Source organism: Belonocnema kinseyi, chromosome 10, assembly GCF_010883055.1.
Source record: "Belonocnema kinseyi isolate 2016_QV_RU_SX_M_011 chromosome 10, B_treatae_v1, whole genome shotgun sequence".
NCBI classification, from domain to species: Eukaryota; Metazoa; Arthropoda; class Insecta; order Hymenoptera; family Cynipidae; genus Belonocnema; species Belonocnema kinseyi.
Genome location: NC_046666.1, coordinates 117,125,655 through 117,137,617, shown reverse-complemented (window position 1 = coordinate 117,137,617; position 11,963 = coordinate 117,125,655). Strand labels below are relative to the sequence as shown.

At 36.5% G+C, this 11,963-nt stretch overlaps 1 protein-coding gene across 4 annotated transcripts in view; it reads right to left on the bottom strand.

The window, feature by feature from the left end:
• The window catches only part of LOC117182094 (zinc finger protein 888-like), a 140,068-nt gene extending 128,721 nt beyond the window's left edge, over window positions 1-11,347 (bottom strand). For 3 of the 4 annotated variants that reach the window (XM_033375118.1, XM_033375117.1, XM_033375120.1), the window contains exon 1: window positions 11,169-11,347. The gene's annotated coding sequence lies outside the window, so the exon portion shown is untranslated. Of the gene's footprint in view, window positions 1-10,015; window positions 10,171-11,168 lie in introns of all 4 variants that reach the window. The other variant, XM_033375119.1, reaches the window with a different exon arrangement.
• Between the last annotated feature and the right edge of the window lie 616 nt (window positions 11,348-11,963).

The following is an 11,963-nucleotide window of genomic DNA, read 5'->3' as shown; positions in this document are numbered from 1 at the left end:
AATCGAAAAACTGTAAAATTTTTTGTAAAATACAAGTTATTGTGAATTAAAGAAAATCAATTGAATCTAAATTGTTCTTTTTCATTTAATTCAAGCTGAAGAAATCAGCCTGTGCAAAGCAAGATAATATGAAAGCATTTTTTTCAGTGGCTAGGCACATATATGTTGACTGCTTCTATTTGAGTCAGAACTATACTCGTATTCCGAAACATCTTATGTGTGATAATATTAATTTTCTTGTATTATTTAAACAAGATGAGATGAATCTGAAACATATATGTAATGATCATGTGAACAGTGACATGCCTTATTCACAATTTAAAAAGGTGTGTTTAGCTTGCTGGTATGATGATAAGAATGTATTTGTTGTAATTGATAAGAATAAAAATCTGAATCAAGTTAGATATAGAAAAGGTTTTGACTGTTTTGTTAATCTGAAAAAGCAATAAATATTTATGTAATGACTACATAGAGAAAGTTACACTTTGAACACTACGGTATTAATATGTCTATACGTGAGGAGGGCTTTCATAAGCAAAAACACATTTTGCATGAAATTGCTAAAGCTAGTAAAGCGATTCGACGAAAGCATAGAATACTAAAGTTGGGTAAATAAACAGTTGATCAGACATTAAATGATACTTTTAAGCTGATCATTACACCACTTGAGAAAATAATTAATGGTTTTGAAACTGTTAAAAGAATTCATCCAATCGGAAATGAAGCCAAGAATAAAATGAAAAATGAAATCAAGGGTGAATCTGAAGAAGAATTTCAGCAAGAGTTTTAGAATGATGGTGACGAGCAAAATGATCAAGATGATGAAACTTCATTCTTGTCAGCATACGATTCTGAGGCTTTAAATGATTTAGAAACATCAGTTTCCTTACCATCAAATGATATAGGAATTGATTATCTTCAAAAGTTGGGGAAGAGAAGGAGAGATATAGATAATGTTTATGGTGCACGAAAATTATCGAAAGACAGACTAATGATTGGAGATTCTTCGATAAGTTTCAATAAAAATCTTATAAATATAGGCTCTGTAAGCTATCCAAATACTGTGGAATTGCTTGACCTTTTGTTTAAAAAGATACCAAATAGTACTGTTATAAATAATGAAGACCTTAACAATTATAAAAATATTCCAATTTCAATAAATTTGCATCGAAAACATTATAGAGTTGATAGGGGTTTCCCTGAGAACAAATCTTTCAAATATATAAATTTTATAAAAAAAACTAATTCCCCTTTCACCTTTAAAAACTAACAATAAACAAATTGAAAAGCGCTCTTCAATGGGTAACGGTTTAATTCCAAAATATATGGTTGGTATAGAGGCTAATAAATTAGACTACATTTATTGGATTGATCCAAACGAATTAGTTGATAGATTGCGTTTCTTGTTAGCATCTCAAGTAGCGGGAAATCCAAGTCACACAAATGAAATTATGTCAATTATTGAAGAATTACGAGAGGCTGGAATTATTAATTCATTAATTTTTTTAGATTAATTTATCAATTTATTATTGATAATTAATATTTATTAATCAATTTGACGATATTTGGGTCATTTTAAAAATGAGTTTCAATGTGTTCGGACGTCATATTAAGCGAGCTAAGATGGCAAGTCGAGGTCCACCAGGAGTTGGATTCAAATTGACCACCGATGGGCATTATGTGTTACAGCAAGAAATTCAGACTCTGCATGATGTCATAGCTTCCTTGCGAACTGAAGTTGTTAAAAATAACATGATGATTGAAAGTCTAGAAACTTCCTCAAATAAAAGTTTAAATATTTTGAAAGTTGATGTGGATTCCATTCAAGAACTGGCGCGTCGCAATTCAAAGCTCATTTCTCAGTATTTTACTGATATTCCTGTTAAAAGTTCGTGTACTTCATGTTTGCATAACGCCGCATAATAATAAATAATAAGAAAAAAGAGTACTTTAAAGTTGGTACTTTAACTTTTCTGAACTGTAGCTTATGAGGATGGCTTTTGTAACGAATTTCAACGCGTCGGTTTAGCGCAGTGGTTAGCACTTCCGACTGCTAGGCGTTAGCTTTAGGTATAGATATATGTAGGTTTGATACCCCGTAGCGTTAGAAATGTTATTTATAATATAATGTTTAAAAATGTAATATACGTGTTTACTCTAAACAGGACTATTAATATTTAAAGTAAAAATACTCGCGATCATTTAATATTTATTTTTAAACTCTTTTTTATCTCTCAAAGACTACGTGAAAATAGTTAATGTTACCTGTGTGCTAGGCATGTGGAATTTTATATATTAATATGCTCCAATTCTGCAGTAAAAAAGAATCAAATTGATTGAATCTTGTCCAGGCCACGGTCGAAATCCTCGGCCAGCTCCCGGCCATGCTCCATGGCCGGACGCTGGCCAGCGCAGCGTGACGTTGCTGGTTGGATCCCGAGCAGAAACCCTGACCAGCTCCCGACTTAAAGCCGGACTCTCCAGCCGTAGACTGGCCAGCCCCCGACTTAAATTTCCACACGGGATCTAGTAAATGAAAAAAGGCGAATTTAGTTGAAATTATATTTTTATTTAGCTATTTCTTACAAACAAAATACATGACATTTTTAATTTATAAAGCTACTATTCACGCATCTGAGTTCTGGTAATTTCTCAATCACTTCTTCACACATTCTGACTATAAAAAGTCCTCATTTCAAGAAATAGAATTTCAAATGGCATAATATTAGCAAATATAAGTTTTTTCATTGCCCTACTCTTTAAATTCGAATAGTTTTTCGGTATATAACATTTTACACTTTTCACAGACGGTAATTTCCCGTTACGCCCGACACTTTCAACGATGGTTTCAATAATGACATCTTTTGTTCGTTGAATTGGGATAAAACACAAATCCAGAAGATACCGGTCGATACAAGGGCTGCCTTCCTGAAGAACAGCAAAAGTTTTTTCTTGCAGTACAAATGGATAATATTTTTGCGTTTCTTGAATTTTCTCCAAAGCCACTATATAATTTCCAAAAGATATAGTCATGTATATATGGAAATTTCCACAGTCGACGCATTGCTGCTTCTCTTGGCCATCAAAGTAGAGTGTCATGAGGTTAAAGTAACTTTTAAATAATTTCCACTCTTCAAGATTTAGGGTTATCCTTGCATGAGGATGGCTGGCCTGAAGTTTCACTGCTGAGGCAAGCTTTCCGTCTTCTTTAAAATCAGCACCAACAATAATTTGTTTTGTGAATGATGAATTCAGGTTGTATGTGGTCGCATGTAGCATTTGATTTTGTGGTGTATAAGGCATGATGAATATCACACCGAAGCTTGTCACTGACTGAGCGATATTTGAAAAAATGCACGCACGTATACATTTGTCTCCAAAAATTCAATGGAGTTGAAGCGTCCACCCAAATATACCATTTCAAGATGCTGATCTTCACAGGCTTTCTTCATTTGCATAAACTGATTTTTATCCTCATTAAACAGTTTGGTCATTCTTTGAGGTAGGAAAACGGTGAATTTGTTTTCTATGATTACAAGCGTTCTCGTTCCATATTTTGTTTTAGCCTCCTCAATGTCAGTTATTTTATATCCCTTGTTAACTTCTAGGTCTTTCAGCTTCTTTGCTGGAAGAAAATCTTCACTGCGAGTGGTTTTGTTTAATTTTAGGAAATCCATTCTTTTTTTTCTTCACTGCTTGTTATATTCAAGATTCACACTTTTAAATTTCCTTCTTAGAGTTTGTATATCGGTTCGCACTTGAATGGCTTGCTTGAGCTCTTGAATGTTCTTTAGGAATACGTTTAAACGACTTTTTAGCTCTTGCTGCTTTTCTTCTTCACAATCTGGCATCTGGCAACAAACTGAAGAAAGAGAGGAACCGACCTCCTGTTATAGAAGCTTACCCGCTCCATCAAATTTCTATAGCCTTTTCGTAGTATTTCACCATATGATGCAATAATTAACATGAGAGTGAAAAAATAATAATTAATAATAATTAATAATAATAACGTTTACTCAATTTAGTTCACATAGATAAGGATTCCAGGAAGCGACGATGACGTCATCAGAATGGAATTTTGTTTACAGAGAATTGTTTAACATTATATAAAATATGACGCCTATGTCGGCAAATACTAAAGGAGAACGTTCAATTAATTAAGTTTACATTGATAAGGATTCCACGAATCTATGACGACGTCAGCAGAATGGTATTTTGTTTACCGAGAATTGTTATAATATCACGAGAGTGGTTGCAGTTCTTGGAAATTTTCAATGATGCACCATTTCGATAAAACATTTAATACATATTGCTTTAGGGTGAAAAACTTAAATTCCGGGGATAGCAGGTATTGCATAGCCTAATATTGCGATATCATATATCATATCATATTCCATATTTTTGGGGCTGAAAAGTTTCATTCCCATGATTTTTAAGTATTGATTTCCAATATCGATAGTGTGGATCGGATACTTCAAAACTGTGATTCGTAAGTCAGCACAAGGAGCGAAACCAATCTTAGAGCCTTCTGCACTCTAGCCGCAAGTTTGCTATTCGTACGGAAAAAGTGGACCAGAACTGCTCCTACCTATCTACTATTCCCGGTAAACCTTGACTCCCTTAATCTCTTCTCTTCTTCTGCCTGCTCTTTCTCCATGCCATTCTTTTGAACCAACTCATATCCAAACAGCTTACCCTCCCCCTCTTTCAAAAATTTCTTCTCGTATTAAAACGCTCGACTCCCCGTTATGATCCCTTAACTCGTTCTTCCTGACTCCCTCCTGACAACATAATTGGGCGTACCCCTTACCAACATCAGGGTCCACTTTATATACCTCTCCTGTATCCTATTTATCTCTTCACTTACCTTTTACCTTTCACTCCGTAAAATAAGACATTCATCACTAGCGAATCAAACCATTTCATACTCCTTACAAAATTATCTGTGAATAACCTCATCCCCTGCACCCACACCTGCCTCATCACCACATTTGCCTTCTCACCCACTCTTTAATATGACCATCGTCTCCCCCATTCCTCCGAAACAGAAAGCTCAAGTACAGAAATTCTGTCACCTCCTGTACTGCCTTTCCCTTCTACTTTCACTCCCCACCTTTATCTCTCCCGCCTCCTTTTCTGAACAGCATAACCTTCCAATTATCCGCATTGAACTTTCACCCATTTTTCTGCAAGTATTTTCTCAATCTTTTCATCATCTTCTTTAAAGTCTCTTTGCTCTTTGCTAGCAGCACTATGTCATCTGCATATGCTAGTGACCATATCCTAACTCCTCCTACTCTAACTCTTCCTACCACTCTGCCCGCTAGCTTACTTTCCATATCCGCGATCAAAATTACAAAAAAGTGTTGGGCTAAGTGGACACCCTTGCCTCAACCCCCTATCCATACAGAATCCCTTCGAGATTCCCTTCCCTCCTCTCACCCTATCTTTTGCCTTCTCATATGCCTTCCTTGTCCTCTCGATCAGGCCTCTTTGCACTCCCCTCTCTTCCATTGCGTTCCACAACCTGCCTCTATCTATCGAAGGGAACGCGCTCTTTAGATCCATAAAAAAACGCGTACACTTTTGCATCCTTTTTGGTTAGTTCTCTATCCACCACGTGTTGCAAGAGGTAAATATTGACAATAGTAATCCCCTCCTCCCTAAATCCCGCCTACGTCTCCGGTGATATTCCTTTCCCCTCAAAATTCTTCCTCAGCCTATCTGCCAACACCATCGCGTATATTTTGTACGCCGTATTCATTAGCGTAATTCCTCTATAATTTTCCTGCCTCTCCCTATCCCCTTTCTTATACAGTATTACGATCAACCCCTCTCTCCATCCTCTTGTAAATCCCTTTCCCCTCCATACATTTTTCACTACCCCCTTTAGCCTCTCCCTACGTTTCCTAAACTTACTAATTATCCTCCACACGTCAACTTCTGTCTTAAAACTTATCAAATCCTCTTCCAACCCTTTTTCCTATTTCTACTCTTTCTTCTTACATATCACCCTAAATTCCTCCCTCATTTCTACGTATTCCTCCCGTTTCGCGGTTCCTCCCCTAACTACCCTTTTTCTTCATCCTGCCTTCCGCCACCCTCCCCCTTTATATACAAACTTAATGATTACATAGTCTATCACCGATAATCCTATCTTCCTAACATACGTGTATTCTCTCTCTTCATCCCCTATTATCACACCATTCGCCACCGTCAAGCCTGTGTCTTTCATTCAGTCTCTTAGAATCTCCCTTTCTTTATTTATTATCTTATCCTTTGATTGTCTTTCGAAGCTCTTCTCTTCGCCATACAGGCCTACTTGCCCCCCTCCCTCAATTCTCGCATTAAAGAACCCCCCAAAGTACCACTATACCCTCATCTCTCTCTCTCTCTCCTAGTAAATCCTCCACCCTTTCCTTAACATTTAACATCCCATCCTTATTTTACACAGTCACAAACTAATACGTTAGTCCTTTTATCTTTACTGCCCTTTTTTGCACGCCATCCTCCTCTCCCTTAACTTCTTCCTCTAATCCAGCCCTCACCCTGCCATAATTTCCCCACTAGCCCTTCCTGATTTCTTTGCTCTGACCGCCTTCTGTAGCCTGCACATATACCCACTTGGCAACTTTGGCTCTACTTTATCCCATTTCTTTCTCTCTACCCACGTCTCTACCAGTCCAATCACATAAAATTTCTGAATATACCTCCAGAAATGCTCATCTTTCTTCTTTACCCCTGCTACGTTCCAGTACAGCACCTACAACACTCCTCCACCCGTTTTTACTTCCACCCCCTACTTCCCACGTAGCAAATTCCCCTGCACTTCCATCAACACCTCCTGCTCTTCGTCCCATACGTACATTTTCTCATCTATTTTTATTTTCGAATTCCCTACTTTTGCCGCTCTCCCTTCATTCCTTTCCTACCTAGCCCTATCATTTGGCATTCTCTGCACATCCCTTTCCTTCCTCGTTAAATTTTGATCGATGAAAACCTTCTTGTCCTTTGTCCTATTTTTGTTACGCATTACCCCCAATTTTTCGTCACAGCTCTAATTCCACCACTGCCACTTCATTCTCCTTTCTCCTCTCCATCCTAACTTTCCCTAGCTTGCCTTCAACCTACCCTATGCTCTGTAGGAGCGCTTTCACGTGGGACTGTGCGAAACTAGCCGGCTAGCCGAGTGACTTTTGCAACATTGCAGCGCATCAGGGTGTGCCGGTTCTAGTTTTGTGAGAATCATGAAATACTACAAGGAGACCGCACGCCATGTCTTTCAACTGGCGCTAGTTCGCGATCGCCTGTCCTCAGAGTTTTATGCTTTCCCAGATCAGAGCTTCCATTCAGTGAAAATATAAAATTAGAAATTGTCCTCTGCTATGGAGTATCGAGTGTGTTTATAGATTAAGTTTAGTTATGTCAAGTGTCAGTTGGTGTCGCGAACGCAGTGATAATGCTTGTATAATTTATACAATTATATGAGTGATGCGAATAAAACAAGAGGAGGAATATAAAAACAATAGAACGCAAGTATAGATATTGAGGATTTTGCGTCTAATACATTTCTCTTTCTGTGCCCTACTACCCGAATCACGGCTCTTACAAAAACAACGCGGCATTGTTGTATCACTTATTATATAGGTTTTTACGAGTGATACTTTACGCAACAATTTTTTGCTACTAAACACAAATAGTTTGGAATAGCACAACTGCATTAATAGGCTATATTTATACTCGTTCAAAATTTATATCACATGTTCTCGTAGTTCCTAGAGTTTCTGCACGTAGCGCTACTATCTGGGAAGACATGAAAATTTGAGGACATCCGATCGCGATTGCGGGCTTTTTTCCACCATCCCCGCTATAGGCGTGCTATTTTGTTAATAAATTCCGATACATTTATTTATTTAAACTTTTCTATTTACCTCTTTTAATATAAATAAATAATTTTAGGACAGTCAACCCACGCCCACCGAGTGTTTGCTTCATGCACGCACGGGCGTGTCTTGCATGTGCGTGCGTCGCATATACGCCTCCATGGATGGCGCATCTGAGGGCTGATCGGAACGCATGTCGTGCGGATTAATACGCACACATGTCTCCACAGTGCGCGCATTCTGAGCAGCAATTGTTATCTGGCTACAAGTTTACTTTCCTATCTAATTTCCTCACCCAACAACATGCAAGTTGTCCCAGGCACCCCTCTCTAAATTTCTCAAAGTGCTGAACACAGTTAATGATGTATGAACGCTGATATTTCTGTCATGCGCAGTATTCATTGATGTGTACTTTAGGTTAAGTTAGCCCTTATTATTGTTATGTTAATGATGCTCTACTCAAAATTTTGTTAACGCTGCGCCACAATAATTTTTTCGCAAGAAATAAATAAAAAACACATGAAATCAGGAAAAATACGTTTTAGTCAATTCAGCTACCTTTTTAACTTTAACTTTTTTCTACAATTTCTTTTGAAAATTTCATTGAGAAAACTTTTTAAATTACTAAAATTTTGAAGACTAATATAATTTTGAAAATCAATGAGATTGGAAAATTTTTGAAAATTAGTAAATTTGATAAAGTTTTTAAAAATTAGTGAAATTTTGAACATTTAGAAATTAAATAGAAATTCGAACATTGTTATAATCTCCTAGAGTACAGACCGACGCCCCAATATAAATTTGAAATTAGTGAGATCAGTGAAAAATTAGTAAAGTTGATTAAGTTTTGAAATTTTTGAAATTCATAAAAAAAATTACAGACCGACGCCCACTACGAATTCCCCATAGTACAGACCAACCCTCACTCCGAATTTCCCATAGTGTAGACCCCCTCCACTCAAATCCCCCATAGTGGTCTTATTCTACTAATGTATAAGGCAACTTTAGTCACGTAACGAACTATCACATCCCCGTAAAAAGAAAAGGCTCCTACCTAGAAACCGTATGGCGTGACATATGGCCATAAAAATTATTGGGACCTTCAAAAGTCTTTTAAATTATATACAGAGCAGGTAAAAATAATTTAAAATATACAAATATATGTAAGTATTTTAATGATTTGTTTGATTCTATATTAACACTTTAAAGAATCTGCCGGAACTTTGAAGGTGAAATTATAATTGACTGTAATTTCACCTTCAAAGTTTCGGAGGTATTTTTTTACAGCGTATCCTTTACAAACGTCCTCTTTTTGTACAGGCAAATACATTAATTGTGGAGGATAACCACCGTAGGGAGTCAGCGTGGCACAGACGGTATCATGATTGTCTTATGTTCCTACCGTGCAGTCTTGGCAGCCACGCTGGCGCGGGTTTCATTCGCAAAGTAAGAAGCAAGGCTGGATGTGTTTTCAGAAAGTTTTATTTCTGTCTCTTGGTATACTACCTTACAGATACCCTGCAGTTTATGATTAAACATATAGCAGACTCGCTAATGACCCTGACAGTTGATGCGCTATAAATATTCAATTAATGAAAACAAAATCTTCCAAATATAAAGGTTAAAATTTTAGCGCATATTTGAAATACTTTGGTTAATCATTTTCGAATTTACACCAGACAGAGCAACTTCAGATTATTTCGGAATAAATTTTTTCAACTCAATGTAAGTTATACTGTTTAAAAACTTGACTATTAAAACAATGTTGTTAATGTAATTTAGCAATTTTTGGTTTTAAATTTCTATATTTGGATCGGCGGATGACAAGATATTTTATGTGTTGTTTTTATAATTTCTAAACGAAGCCTCATAAGGTTTTAAAATATGAAACAGGACTGGCACTTAAAGTAGTCAACTTTTTGACAAATAATCTTCAGATTGCTTACGAGAAAGTTAAAAAAACTATCGTAGACAAATGCTACAATTATTGACTTTTTTATCACACAGTTTCTAAATATCGATTTCCATAGGATTTTTTGCGACCGACTCGGATGTGCTTTTTTCAATCGATTTTTTGAATAGTTTTCGAGATATCCTCTTTTTTCTATTAAATGGAATAATGCAGGTCTCACCTTTATTCCTTTCCAACGTCTAGTGGGAGGCGGGATGGTACCCCCGTGTCTGGTCACAAAAGTAATCTAAGATCACACACCTAGCCCTTTCCAACGTCTCGTGTTTGGTGAGGAAAGTTCCCCTACCTCTTTCAAACCTATCATGAGGGGAATCCCTATAATTGGTCACAAAATATTAACAAAAAATCGATATTTTGAAAACAATTCGAGATATAGACTTAAAACTTTCAGATTCGTGTTTCTCCAAAAAACTCCTCAAGGAAACCACATTAAATCTCTATCGCCACGGATATCCGAATTTAACCCTCAATTGATGTCTTGCGCACTTCTCACGTCTTAAGGACGTCTTTAGGATATGCGACGTCTACGAAACATCAACTGGAGTGACATGAATGTCCGAATGACGTCGAAAAGACGACCATGTAACTTGTTACCACTGGGTAATTTCTGTCCGATATCCTTTAGATAGCTATGCCCTAAAGACGTTTGTACAGCGCATGGACATAATACGTTTCAGTGACATCCGGTTCAGGCATTTAAGTTCTAAGGTTGTATTAAATTTTAATGTTTTCAAATCCCTACTGTGCCGTCTAGAAGTAACCTATTAACACCCGAACTGTCCAAGATATGAAATTTTCCTACACTTGAACGATTAGTTTTACGGTAATTTCCGTGATACTAGTCAGCTTCATTATCACTATTTATTATTTCTGTTATAAGGTTTAGTTGTTAAAGCAACTTGTAAATTAGAAGCAAACTAAACTTCTTAACATATGTCTATTAAAAATCGATACTGAATTTACTTTCCTCATGACTTATTCCTTTTTTAAATTTTAGAAACAACTTAAATAAAAACATATGAGTACCAGCAAATCAAAGAAAACACAAACTGCGACTGATTCTTAGAACATCTAATAATTTTAGAATTGAAATATATCGTGTGATTTCAAAGAAACAAGCGTCGACATATAAGTAATGCTGTGACGATGGCAAAAATATCGTTGAGACGTCTTCAAATTTCTATACTCATTTTAAATCGATACAAAGGTCAAAAAGAAATAGCACACATTATATGACTTGTACTTTGTAGTAGCTTTTTTATTCTCCCTACCTTTGACACGAGAAATTGTAAACAAAAAATAACTGAACTCACCTTTTAAGTCTTTTTGTAGTGAAATTGTGAGTAAGCAAACACTTAGTAACCTTACTTGTGATAAAAGCTGTACCAGGATAATATATCACTATTCGAGGGATACTACAAAGAAGTATTGAACGATTGGACGGTGGCCATTTAATAAATGTACGTGGGGCACACGTTGTATCGCCCTCGTTCAAGTCACGACTGATATCAGTGGGGGACTGAGTTCACTTCGAGCGAACCCCACCGGGGGGCGTCATCCCTGCCGACCCTTCCAAACTCTCTACCATCACTTTCGATCCCATCACCTTTAACGCGGACCGTCGCTATTATAGAAACATATAGTGGTACTTAAATCTCACAGCAGATTTTTCAACCAGAACAAGAATTACGTTTTCTTACGTGCCTAACAAGATACACACTAGGGTGGTTCTTATTTATACATGGTGGATTCTTTTCAAATTTCTCTGCTCTCATCTCATCTCCCCGGTTTTGTTCGAATACCCAAAAAAATCAGCTCTTTGTTAATCTAATATTTGAACACGATAATTTGTTACAAATAATCCCGTTTTCTAGCATATTGTTCAGAATTCGTCAGAGAATAAGAATCAATTATAAATTTTGAGGTTGATCAATTTTAAGCCGCTCTTATGGGTCCCAAAAGAAAACCCCATAAGTGACAAATTTAAATTTTGCGTAATATTGCAGTTTACTGACGTACGCTTTTTAAAAATTTTACGAAATAAATAATTATTAATCAGTAATTTAGGGATACCTAGTCATTTCTTAACTACAATGAAATTGTTTAAA